Consider the following 13214-nt stretch of genomic DNA (forward strand, 5'->3'; position numbering starts at 1 on the left):
ATCCGCTGGATTATCAAAAAAACAAGAGAGTTCCAGAAAAATATCGACTTCTGCTTTATGGACTATGCCAAAGCCTTTAACTGTGTGAGTTACAACAAACTGTGGAAAATTCTTAAAAAGATGGGAATACCAGGCCACCTGACCTACCTCCTGAGAAATCTGTATGCAGGTTAGGAAGCAACAGTTAGAACTGAACATGGAACAACAGACTGGTTCCAAATTAGGAAAGGAGTACATCAAGGCTGTATATTGTCACCCTGCTTATTTAACTTATATGCAGAGTACATCATGAGAAATGCTGGGCTGGTTGAAGCACAAGCTGGAATTAAGATTGCTGGGAGAAATATCAATAACCTCAGATATGCAGATGATACTACCCTTATGGCAGTAAGGAAGAACTAAAGAGCCTCTTGGTGAAAGTGAAAGAGGGGAGTGCAAAAGTTGGCTTAAAACTCAATATTCAGAAAACTAAGATCGTGGCATCCAGTCCCATCACTTCATGGCAAATAGATGGGGGAACAATGGAAACAGTGAGAGACTTTATTTTGGGGCCTCCAAAATCACTGCAGATTGTGACTGCAGCCTTGAAATTGAAAGACACTTGCTCCTTGGAAGAAAAGCTATGACCAAGCTGCTGCTGCTGCTGCTAAGTTGCTTCAGTCATGTCCAACTCTGTGTGACTCCATAGATGGCAGCCCACCAGGCTCCCCCATCCCTGGGATTCTCCAGGCAAGAACCCTGGAGTGGGTTGCCATTTCCTTCTCCAAGCTAGACAGCATATTAAAAAGCAGAGACATTACATTGCCAACAAAGGTCCATCTAGTCAAAGCTATGGTTTTTTCAGTAGTCACGTATGGATATGAGAGTTGGACTATAAGGAAAGCTGAGCATAGAATTGATGCTTTTTTACTCTGTTGTTGGAGAAGACTGTTAAGAGTCCCTTGGACTGCATGCAGATCCAACCAGTCCATTATAAACAAATCAGTCCTGAATATTCATTGGAAGATCTGATGCTGAAGCTGAAACTCCAATAATTTGGCCACCTGTTGCGAAGAACTGACTCACTGGAAAAGACCCTGATGCTGGGAAAGATTGAAGGCAGGAGGAGAAGGGGACAACAGAGGACTAGAGTTGGATGGCTTCACAGACTCAATGAACATGAGTTTGAGTAGGCTCCAGGGGTTGGTAATGGACAGATAAGCCTGGCGTGCTGCAGTTCATTGGGTCGCAAAGTGTTGGACACAACTGAGTAACTGAACTGACTGAACTGAAATTTTGCTATAAGAAGCTGATGATCTGAGCCACAGTCAGCTTCAGGTCACAGTCAGCAGGGATATATTTAAGGCAGTGCTTAATCTTATCAGGGCTTCTTTTCATTTAGAAAGAGATACTTCTACTTCCTTCTGGATTTTCATTGGCAGGCTACATAGGGAGTTGATTTTGACTGAAGGGTCTACTCTAGTGTCTAGAGACCCTTGTTTGTTTCCACTATGGTCCCCTCTTTTCCTGTACTTCTAAAATAGACAGACACAGATCGGTTGTTAATCCCTGAGTTACAGGCACACCAATGTGCAGCTCCAATTGCATATATATCTAACATCATATGATTACTGATATGGGTGGAGATTTTGGATGATACAAATTATCTAAAATGGTGAGTAATTCAAAATTCATTTGGCCCAAGGACATAGGGACATGATCAGCTCTTTTCTCTCTCTCTCTCTTTTACTGTCTACTTAAAGTTGGCTTCCCTGGTGGCTCAGACGGTAAAGTGTCTGCCTGCAATGTGGGAGACCTGGGTTCGATTCCTGGGTCAGGAAGATCCCCTGGAGAAGGAAATGACAATCCACTCCAGCACTCTTGCCTGGAAAATCCCATGGATGGAGGAGCCTGATAGGCTACAGTTCATGGGGTCACAAAGAGTCGGACATGACTGAGCGACTTCACTTTCACTTTTCACTATTAAAAATTATAACTCTTCAAGGTAGATTTTTACATAATATTTTCTAAGTGGTAATTAAAATGTTTGATAAATATTACTGATTTTTATTAAAGATTCAGCTCAATATATTTTTTTTCTAAGAGCATTATTCAAATGTGTTTCATGATAGAGTAGAAAATAAATCTCTATCCATAGTGTATATTTCATAATAGCCACATCCAGTTGATCATTGATTCAGTATTTATAGCTCTACACATTCTAATTATTAATGAGGGTTCTATCAAATACTATTTTCATTAAAAGTTCTAATTTCAGATTATTTTAAAATTTTAAATAAAGGATGAATATTTGTAGGGCAGTAGAGAATGAGCAAGTGGTCAACAGGACTGGTGGGTCCATATATTAATATGCTGCAACCTCAAAACCAAATTTAAATGAATAAATACTTACAGAGCATTTATTATAAACTCATGGCATTTATGATCTAGTTGTGGCATAGATAATATTCTAATTCAAACTCATGAGGATAACAATTTATATTGACTTTGGGCTATCAGTTCTAGTTTTATTATAAGTGCATTCTGAAAAATTTTACTATTCCTTTTTATTTATTGAGTTCTCATAACAATCTTCCTCTTAATATCTGTCAGTAAGTCCCTCTAGTTATCATTTTACCATCCCATGACATATAACCTTGCCCTAATTACCTTCAGTAATGTCAGGATCATTACAATAGCCCTTTTGTTTCCACTTATAAACACAGCAGCTAGAGGATTCCTTTCAGAATGTAAAACAGTGCATGTCCCTCCTCTCCTCATATTCTTTTAAGTGCTTCCTATCACAAAAAGGAAAAGTCAAGGTCCTCACCGGAGAAGGCAATGGCAAGCCACTCCAGTACTCTTGCCTAGAAAATCCCATGGACGGAGGAGCCTGGTGGGCTGCAGTCCACGGGGACGCTACGAGTCGGACGCAACTGAGTGACTTCACCTTCACTTTTCACTTTCACGCAATGGAGAAGGAAATGGCAGCCCACTCTAGTGTTCTTGCCTGGAGAATCCCAGGGACGGCAGAGCCTGGTGGGCTGCTGTCTATGGGATCGCACAGAGTCGGACACGACTGAAGCGACTTAGCAGCAGCAGCAGCAGCAGCAAGGTCCTCACAAGGGCCTTAAAGGTCTCCATGAAGTCCCCTTCCCATTTCCCTTCTGCATTTTCTGGCTGCCTACCCCAGCTCACTTCCCTCACCTACACTGCTATCCTGTTTATCCAACAGGCCGGGCATCTGCCATGCCAGGGCCTTGCACCCTTTGTGCCTCTGCCTGATTCTCTTCTCCCAAGGATGTTGCCTATCCTTCAGGTCTGTACATCTGCCATTTCTCAGTGAGGCTTTCACTCTTTTCCTTATTTAAATTGTAACTCTACCTTCTGTCCAGCTTTCTCTCATCCTTCCAAATTTACTTTTCTTCGTGTAGCAACTTCTGACATTCTATATTTTTGAGCAATTGTTTCTTTATTGTATATGTCTTCATCCTTCTCCATCATCACCGATAAAAGATAAGTTTAATGTGAATGCAGTTCTCATCAGGTCTCTTTATCTCTAATGCCTAAGATAGTGCTTTGCATAGAATATATAACCAACATATAAGACATCTTTTTTCTTTTGGTTGTTTTAACAGAAGTTCAAAGTAATCAGATCAGATCAGATCAGTCACTCAGTCGTGTCTGACTCTTTGCGACCCCATGAATCGCAGCACGCCAGGCCTCCCTGTCCATCACCAACTCCCGGAGTTCACTCAGACTCATGTCCATTGAGTCAGTGATGCCATCTACCCATCTCATCCTCTGTTGTCCCCTTCTCCTCCTGCCCCCAATCCCTCCCAGCATCAGAGTCTTTTCCAATGAGTCAACTCTTCCCATGAGGTGGCCAAAGTACTGGAGTTTCAGCTTTAGCATCATTCCTTCCAAAGAAATCCCAGGGCTGATCTCCTTCAGAATGGACTGGTTGGATCTCCTTGCAGTCCAAGGGACTCTCAAGAGTCTTTTCCAACACCACAGTTCAAAAGCATCAATTCTTTGGCGCTCAGCCTTCTTCACAGTCCAACTCTCACATCCATACATGACCACAGGAAAAACCATAGCCTTGACTAGACGAACCTTTGTTGGCAAAGTAATGTCTCTGCTTTTGAATATGCTATCTAGGTTGGCCATAACTTTCCTGCCAAGGAGTAAGCGTCTTTTAATTTCATGGCTGCAATCACCATCTGCAGTGATTTTGGAGCCCAGTTCAAAGTAATGAGAGAGTTTAAAAGTGTTTATTAAAGTTTTCTTAACTTCTCAGTGGATTTTGTCGTGTAACAAATATTTTGTAATGAATGATTCATTTCTACCAAGTCTGAAACTCCAGAACGATTTGAATAGTAGCAGTGAGAGTCAGCTCTTAGGTAGGTTGATAAGAAATCCAGGGTCCCCAAGGAGAAGAAAGGGGTCTGGAGTTCTCAAGGATGAGATAGTGGTCTGGAGTTCTCAGGGAGGAGAAAAGCATAAATTTTTTTTTTTCTTTAAGCCCAGAGCTGATGATTGCACAGAAAAAAATTCATCTTGCTCAAGGATATGTTTTTGCCTAAACACTGTACCAACGACTATATAGCAACAATGTATCCTGCTTGAGGACATGTTTCTCCTTCTTGAAAACCTTCTGACTGATCCTGTCATCTTAAAATGTATATTATAGGAGTGGGTCTGGTAAAACCTTTCTATTGTTAGTTCTAATCCTGCTGAAGGTCTGGTAAGACCTTCACAACCTTGAGACATTCTTTTGATTTACTGTAAGAACCAATTATAAAAGTATATAATTCCCGTGCTAAGACTAGCAAGGAGGGCACTCTCTGTCCCCCTTCTGGTATCTATGTCCGAAACTTTCTCTGTCCCTTTTTATACTTTAATAAAACTCTGCTACACAAGAACTCTTGAGTGATCAAGCCTGGTCCCTGGTCCTGAAGCTAAATCTTCTTCAGAGATCATTTACTGTAAGCTATCAGTAGTAGGTTTATATGCATAAACAGATAAAACTATGCATAGAATTAAGAAATGATGATATTTAAATGAACTGAGTACATTTGGAAATGTATCATGAATTAATACATAAGTAAGTGATATTCTTATTGCTCTACACTCAGAGAGAGTGACTCATTTTAATGACTTCAGATATTATTTCTATAGAGAGAAGTCTCACAACTATGGCTCTGTAGTGTTTCCTTAGTTTCAGATTCTTCTGGATGACTCTATATAGATTTCAGACATCAAGTGTGTAAAACTAAGTCACCAGATTTTTTTTTTAAGCCAGCTCTCTTTGCAAAATTTCATATTTATTACAATGGCATCATTATTTTTTTAGTTCCCCATCCCTGAAAGCACTGTAGTTACTTTGTACTCTAATCAATTGAAGAAAGGATTAATATATTTCATGTTACTAAGTTAAGGAAATGGCATCCCACTCCAGTATTCTTGCCTAGAAAATCCCATGGATGGAGGAGCCTGGTGGGCTACAGTCCATGGGGTCCCAAAGAGTCAGACATGACTGAGCGACTTCACTTTCACTTAAGGAATACTATATCAAGAATGGCTTCCAAGGAGGCTCTAGTGATAAAGAACCCTCTTGCCAATGCATGAGTTGTAAAAGATGCAGGTTTGATCCCTGGGTCAGGAAGATCCCTTGGAGAAGGGCATGGCATCCCACTCCAGTATTCTTGCCTGGAGAATCCCATAGACAAAGGAGCCTGGCAAGCTCTGGTCCATGGGGTCACACAGAGTCAGACACAACTGAAGCAACTTAGCTTGCAAGCATGCACATATCAAGGATAACTTTTTCACCAGAATAAAATGATTAAAAGGATTCAAAGCAAAGCTTTTTGGGAGAAAAATAACAATAAAATAAGATTTGGAGATCGTCAATTTAAGAGTAAAGTCCAGGAATAGGATTTTATAAAGTTAACTCATTAGACTAGCAATGAATATGCAGTGGAGATTCCTTATTAAAATAAAGGATAATGGCCTTACCATACATTCTTGCTCTCCTTCCTGTCACCGAAGAACTGAGGAATGGAAGGGGTTCTTGGGTCTTATGAACCCAGGATATAGATGCTAACACACATAGAACAATAGCTGTTATTTTTGCCCACTTGTGGACCTTCTGAGATTTTAGTTGGACTTTTGGATTGGGCTGTGCAAGGTGGTTAGGCATCCTGAATGAAAGGCTAACGTGTTCGGTAACCAAAATTAAAGTTGTAGCAAAGATAGTTTCTTAAAAATTAACCCATGATCTTGTGACTCAATTATCAAACCCTGAAAGGTATTGAGAGGGTATGGTTAGTGATGTGGGATTTGGCTGAAAATTTCCCCAGCCTCAAATAAACCCTTCCAACAAGAAGGTTTGTTTAAAACTTTGTTGAAATTCCAACAGCAAGCAATTCTTGAAAATCAACCAGAGCACATTTCTCAGGTCTGACATTACTTGGAACCTGGATAAAAACATGTCAAGGCAGCATTGATCAGAACCTGTGATCTGGGCCAATTTTATGTTAGTGATTTCTATATTCTGTTAGATCCTCAGGTTGCCATGAGTTTAACCACAGGGTCACCCTCTGTGGCCATTTAGATTATTGCCTTTCCTTTCAGAGTAGGCACTGCATTTTCCAGTGTGAAAATGGCCACATAAAAGGCCACAACTCCTTCAAACCTACAACTCCTTTTATGTAGGCTTCCTTTTATGGAAATATATAAAGCCACAACTCCCATTACCTCTGCTATGGTTACTTAATTGTAAAACAAATTACCCCCAAACTAAGTGGTGTAAAGCAACCATTTATGATGATTATGGATTTTGCATGTCAAAAGTTTGGACTGGATACAAGAATCCCTTCTTTCTCTGTTCCAGAGTCCTGGGGCTTTAAGTGAAAGACTCCAAAGGCAGAGGGAGAAATTATCCAAATATGTTGTGTTTATGCCAGAGAGACAGAGAGAGAGAAGAGAGAGACAGGCAATTGCCATGAGTCTTTTAAGACTAAGTCTACACAGAATCAAGGGAAGGGGAAGTAGATTCCAAGTCATTATAGGGAATGGCAAGTTCCTGGAGGAGCATGTAGGTCTAGAAATATTGCTGTTGCCCTTTTAGAAAACTGGAGTTACCACATCCTATTTCAAAATAGATTGAAGGAAAAAACAATGTAATGGACGTGTGTGTGCACCTCCGTGTATGTATGCAAAAATGTGAGTGGACGATGATATCCCACTGTATTAACAAAAGTTTATTCTAATGTCGATTTAAGGACAAAGGCACCCACCTTAGGTGGCTTTTCTTCTGTAAAGTAGTAACCTCTAATTGCAACTATATTTATTGCCCTTCTCTAGTTGGAAATCTTTCACAAAGTTTTCTGTTCTTGGAGTGATACTTGCATAAGTATGTTGAGGATCATTGTGGTCAGAAACATATTTGTATACACTGAGGAATCTGCATTTGCTATTCCAAGGAAAATATTTTTCCACATATACATTGGGGAAATAAAACTCTCAAGGCAGGGCTGTTAGCATTTTGCCTTACAGCATTTGTCGCTCACCATCCTCCAGCCACAGCACTATTCAACTTTTGTTCCATCCTTACTAGAAACAAAAGAAGGTAACAGAGAGTATTATTTGTATTCACTGCAGGCCACGAATTGTTCCAAGCATAGCTTTAGGTATTTTTGCAAGGTCATTATATTGAATATATTCTGTATTTTTTAAAAATGGAGTATCATTGGTTTACAATGTTCTGTTTTAGGTGTCCAACAAAATAATATTTATGGATATACATATATCCATTCTTTGGGCTGAAGCCATACATAGTGTTAATAACACTGTGCATAGTACCCTGCCATATGCCTTATGATAAGGATACAATGATGTTAATATGAAAAAAAGGGTTAAAAGTATTCTGTGAGCACAGAGTTCACAGAAGTTAAACTTCTAGAATGAAGGCGTCCTTTGTTGTAATTGCCTATCATTATCTTCCTGCTCTAAAGTAGATAGTCACTAAAGCGTCCACTTAGTTATGGTTTTAGGGTAAATATCACCCTAGCTCTCAGCTCATTTTGTAGAGCAGAACAAACTCATGTCCTGAGTTTATCAAATGATAGACTAATCTATCTCCTGATAGTGTTAACCTTTCCCTCAGCTTGATGAAACTTTAGACATTTTTTTCTTGACTCTAAGCCCCTAACTTCCCTTTTATTAGAACATTTTCTTTAGAAAGCCTGTAATTGTAAATTATTTCTCTGTCCATATGGGATAACTGTACCTCTTTTTAAAAGCCTCTTGCAAGGTTTACAACCCAAAATACCTTTTCCAAGGACCTGGGCACCATCTCTTTGAAATGTGATCATATAGCATCCTTATCTTCTGTGAGGTTAGGCATCTAACTACAGTGGACACCAATCAGCAAACACAGATGGCCTAATCAGAGAGACAAGTGTTTGTAAACTCAGGAAATAACTCAATGTGTCTATTACATCCTGTTGATCAGTTTCCTGCTAGTGTTTTCTAGTACTTTTCCACCAGTTCATCTCAGCCTTCATAAACAGTCTGAGCCTTTGTTCCAGAGGAGTTAAGTTCTGATTTAGTTCTGACTTTCTCTCTCCCCTATTGCAATAGCTTTGAATAAATTCTTCCTTTCCAGTTCAGCTTTGCCCAAGGCAATTTTTGCACTGACATGTCTCTGGATACAGCCTTTGCTACCTGCTTTACCTAGGATCCTATTGACTCACTGAAGAATCACCTTCTCTCTCTCTCTTATCTTCCACCTTCCTTCTTGGTTCCTTGCTTCTTTCTTTTTTCTTCACCCTTCCAGGCTCTACAGTCATTTTCCAGAGCCAGTCTCTATATAGGTTTCTGCTATGAAAATATCATCAACCTATAATAATAGTCCAAAGAAATTTACATAAGAGAAATTTTTCTGTATGTAATTTTAAATAACAATGAGGAATCATAGGTTAAAAACACTTCTAGACAGGTGGTCTTGCTCTGCTAACAAAAAATTATACTGTGCTCATCTCAGAAAATTGTTATGCTCTTAAAACCACTTCAGATCATACAAAGTGATGGGATTTGTTTATATATGGAAAGTCAAATAGGGCACAAAGATTTTGAAGCAAACTGCTTAAAACAGGAAGTGAGGATAACTGTGCAGAGATTTGTATTTTCTAGCTTATCCTGCGGAGAAGGCAATGGCACCCCACTCCAGTACTCTTGCCTGGAAAATCCCATGGATGGAGGAGCCTGGAAGGCTGCAGTCCGTGGGGTTGCTGAGGGTCAGATACGACTGAGCGTCTTCACTTTCACTTTTCACTTGCATGCATTGGAGAAAGAAATGGCAGCCCACTCCAGTGTTCTTGCCTGGAGAATCCCAGGGACAGGGGAGCATGGTGGGCTGCCATCTGTGGGGTCACACAGAGTTGGACACGACTGAAGTGACTTAGCAGCAGCAGCAGCAGCAGCTTATCCTGAGTCAACTGTTCTGGCAACAATCACCTGGCCTCAAAAAATCCCATTTTCAGCCTTTGCCAACTTGAGGAAGAATGTTTACATCTGCCCTTGCTTGGCTTCAAGGTTCTGCCCATGGAGAGGACTGTGCTACTGAGAGATAAATGTTCTTCCTACTAATTATAGGTCCAGCTCTCTTCCTCCCACTTCGGGCGTAAATTACCTCATCATAAAGAATTCCTTTTAAAACAGGATGTAATTCCCTGTCACCACCAATTGCTTCACAGAACTCAAGGCAAGCCCTAGATTTGTTTGCAAAGTCTTGTATCCTCCAGAGAGAATAAAGGAAACAAAAGAAGGATAGAAAAATGCAACAAAGAATCAAAATAAAAGCACCCAAATCCATAGTCTCCTGCCAATATTTTAGAGAAACACTTTAAAAGCTGATGGAACATTGCCATATCTGGGTTTATAGTGAGAGACTTAACAGGAATTCTTATTGTCCAGAATAAAATAAAATACAGCTTACAGGCAAAAACAAATGCCCGTATTCAAATGATGACTACCTAATTTCATTGTACATTTATAGATTATGCTTTTAAAAGAAAGTGTTCTTATTAGTAAATAGAAATAAAATTTTTATGAGAGATAATCTAGTTAGGTGTCAAAAATTGAAAATATATACTGATAGGTATATTGAATCAGGCCATCTTTACTCTGTTTTATGAATAAAACAAGGTAAGGACTTCCCAGGTTGCACTAGTGGTAAACAACCGTCCTGCCACTGCAGGAGATGTAAGAGATGTGGGTGTGATCCCTGGGTCACGAAGATCCCTTGGAGGAGGGCATGGCAACAGACTCTAGTATTCCTGCCTGGAGGATCTCATGGACAGAGGAGCCTGGTGGATTACAGTCCATAGGGTTACAAAGAATTGGACATGGCCCAGGGACAGCGGAGCCTGGTGGGTTGCCGTCTATGCGGTCGCACAGAATCGGACACGACTGATGCGACTTGGCAGCAGCAGCAAAGATACTTTTAATTTCATGACTGCAGTCACCATCTCCAATGATTTTGGAGCCCCCCCCCCCACCCCAAATAAAGTCTGTCACTATTTCCATTGTTTCCCATCTATTTGCCATGAAGTGATGGAACTGGATGCCATAATCTTAGTTTTCTGAATATTGAGTTTTAAGCCAACTTTTGCACTCTTTCACTTTCATCAAGAGCTTCTTTAGTTCTTCTTCACTGTCTGCCATAAGGGTGGTGTCATCCGCATATCTGAGGTTATTGATATTTCTCCCAGAAATCTTGATTCCAGCTTGTGCTTCAACCAGCCCAGCATTTCTCATGATGTACTCTGCATATAAGTTAAATAAGCAGGGTGACAATATACAGCCTTGATGTACTCCTTTCCCAATTTGGAACCAATCTGTTGTTCCATGTCCAGTTCTAACTGTTGTTTCTTGACCTGCATATAGATTTCTCAGGAGAAAGGTCAGGTGGTCTGGTAGTTCCATCTCTTTCAGAATTTTCCATAGGTTGTTGTGATCCACACAATTAAAGGCTTTGCATAGTCCATAAAGAAGAAATAGATGTTTTTCTGGAACTCTCTTGCTTTTCGACCATCCAGCGGATGTTGGCAATTTGATCTCTGGTTCCTCTGTCTTTTCCAAATCCAACTTGAACATCTGGAAGTTCATGATTCACATACTGTTGAAGCCTAACTTGGAGAATTTTGAGCATTACTTTTCTAGCTGTGAGATGAGTGCAATTGTGTGGTAGTTTGAGCATTCTTTGGCATTGCCTTTCTTTGGGATTTGAATGAAAACTGACTTTTCCAGTCCTGTGGCCACTGCTGAGTTTTCCAAATTTGCTGGCATATTGAGTGCAGCACTTTCACAGCATCATCTTTCAGGATTTGAAATAGCTCAACTGGAATTCTACCTCTACTAGCTTTGTTTGTAGTGATGCTTCCTAAGGCCCACTTGACTTTACATTCCAGGATGTGTGGCTCTAGGTGAATAATCACACCATCGTGGTTATCTGGGTCATGAAGATCATTTTTGTACAGTTTTTCTGTGTATTCTTGCCACCTCTTCTTAATATCTTCTGCTTCTGTTAGGTCCATACCATTTCTGTACTTTATCAAGCCCACCTTTGCATGAAATGTTCCCTTGGTATCTCTAAAAGATGGTTGCACCTTGGAAGAAAAGTTATGACCAAACTAGACAGCATATTAAAAAGCAGAGACATTACTTTGCCAACAAAGTTCTGTCTAATCAAACCTATGGCTTTTCCAGTAGTCATGTATGGATATGAGAATTGGACTATAAATTAAACTGAGCATGAAAGAATTGATGCTTTTGAACTGTGGTGTTGGAGAAGACTCTTAAGGGTACCTTGGACTGCATGCACATCCAACCAGTCTATCCTAAAGGAAATCATTCCTGAATATTCATTGGAAGGACTGATGCTGAAGCTGAAACTCCAATACTTTGGCCACCTGATGTGAAGAACTGACTCATTGGAAAAGACCCTGATGCTGGGAGGGATTGGGGGCAGGCAGAGAAAGGGATGACAGGATGAGATGGTTGGATGGCATCACCAACTCAATGGACATGAGTTTGATTAAGCTCCAGTAGTTGGTGATGGACAGGGAAGCCTGGCATGTTGCAGTCACAAAGAGTTGGACACCACTGAGTGACTGAACTGAACTGAAGCTACTTAGTACACACACAGAACATGGTAAAGTGTTTATGCATAGCTTATTCCAGAATGATATGATTATCAACATGTTGTGATTCATAATATATTGGTGAAGTAGCCTCCAGAACTTCTGGGCTCTAATAGTTACTTGAAATAAATGGATAGAAAAAAAGTGAGCTATCAATGGTATTATGATAAAATGATCAAAATTTGATTCACAGAATTTCTTTTTTGGTAACAAACAAAATAAATTAATAGATTTAAGTAATATATATAATTTTACTAAATACAATATGACATTGCCCATAGAACAGCAGCAACCACACCAAAAATATTGGACAGTTCAGGAATGCTGTTTTTGTGGCCAGTTTGTAACTGTGAATTCTTGAGTGTGGTGATTTTCTATTTCCTGGTTTTCAGGGCCATGGCAGATTTTAAAAAGGAAGTCCCTCTCATAATAATAAAGAGAGTTATATCAAACAGAATTTTCAGAAATAATTTTTATCATATTTTTGGGGAAAATTTTAGATACGGTATGCTTGGACTGCAAGGAGATCCAACCAGTCCATCCTAAAGGAGATCAGTCCTGGGTATTCATTGGTAGTACTGATGTTGAAGCTGAAACTCCAATACTTTGGCCAGCTGATGCGAAGAGCTGACTCTTTGGAAAAGACCCTGATGCTGGGAAAGATTGAGGGCAGGAGGAGAAGCGGATGACAGAGGATGAGATGGTTGGATGGCATCGCTGACTCAATGGCCATGAGAATGGGTAGGCTCTGGGAGTTGGTTTTGGACAGGGAGGCCTGGTGTGCTGTGGTTCACGGGGTTACAAAGAGACGGACATGACTGAGCAACTGAACTGAACTGATGTGCCATTTGCTGTGCTCTGTTGCTCAGTTGTGTCCAACTCTTTGGTCCAGCAGGCTCCTCTGTCCATGGAATTTTCTAGGCAAGAATACTGGAGTGGGTTGCCATTTTCCCCTCCAGCAGGTCTTCCCAACCCAGGGATTGAACCTGCATCTCCTACGTTTCCAGCATTGGCAGGAAGATTGTT

This window comes from Bos taurus, chromosome 9 (genome assembly GCF_002263795.3).
Source record: "Bos taurus isolate L1 Dominette 01449 registration number 42190680 breed Hereford chromosome 9, ARS-UCD2.0, whole genome shotgun sequence".
NCBI classification, from domain to species: domain Eukaryota; kingdom Metazoa; phylum Chordata; class Mammalia; order Artiodactyla; family Bovidae; genus Bos; species Bos taurus.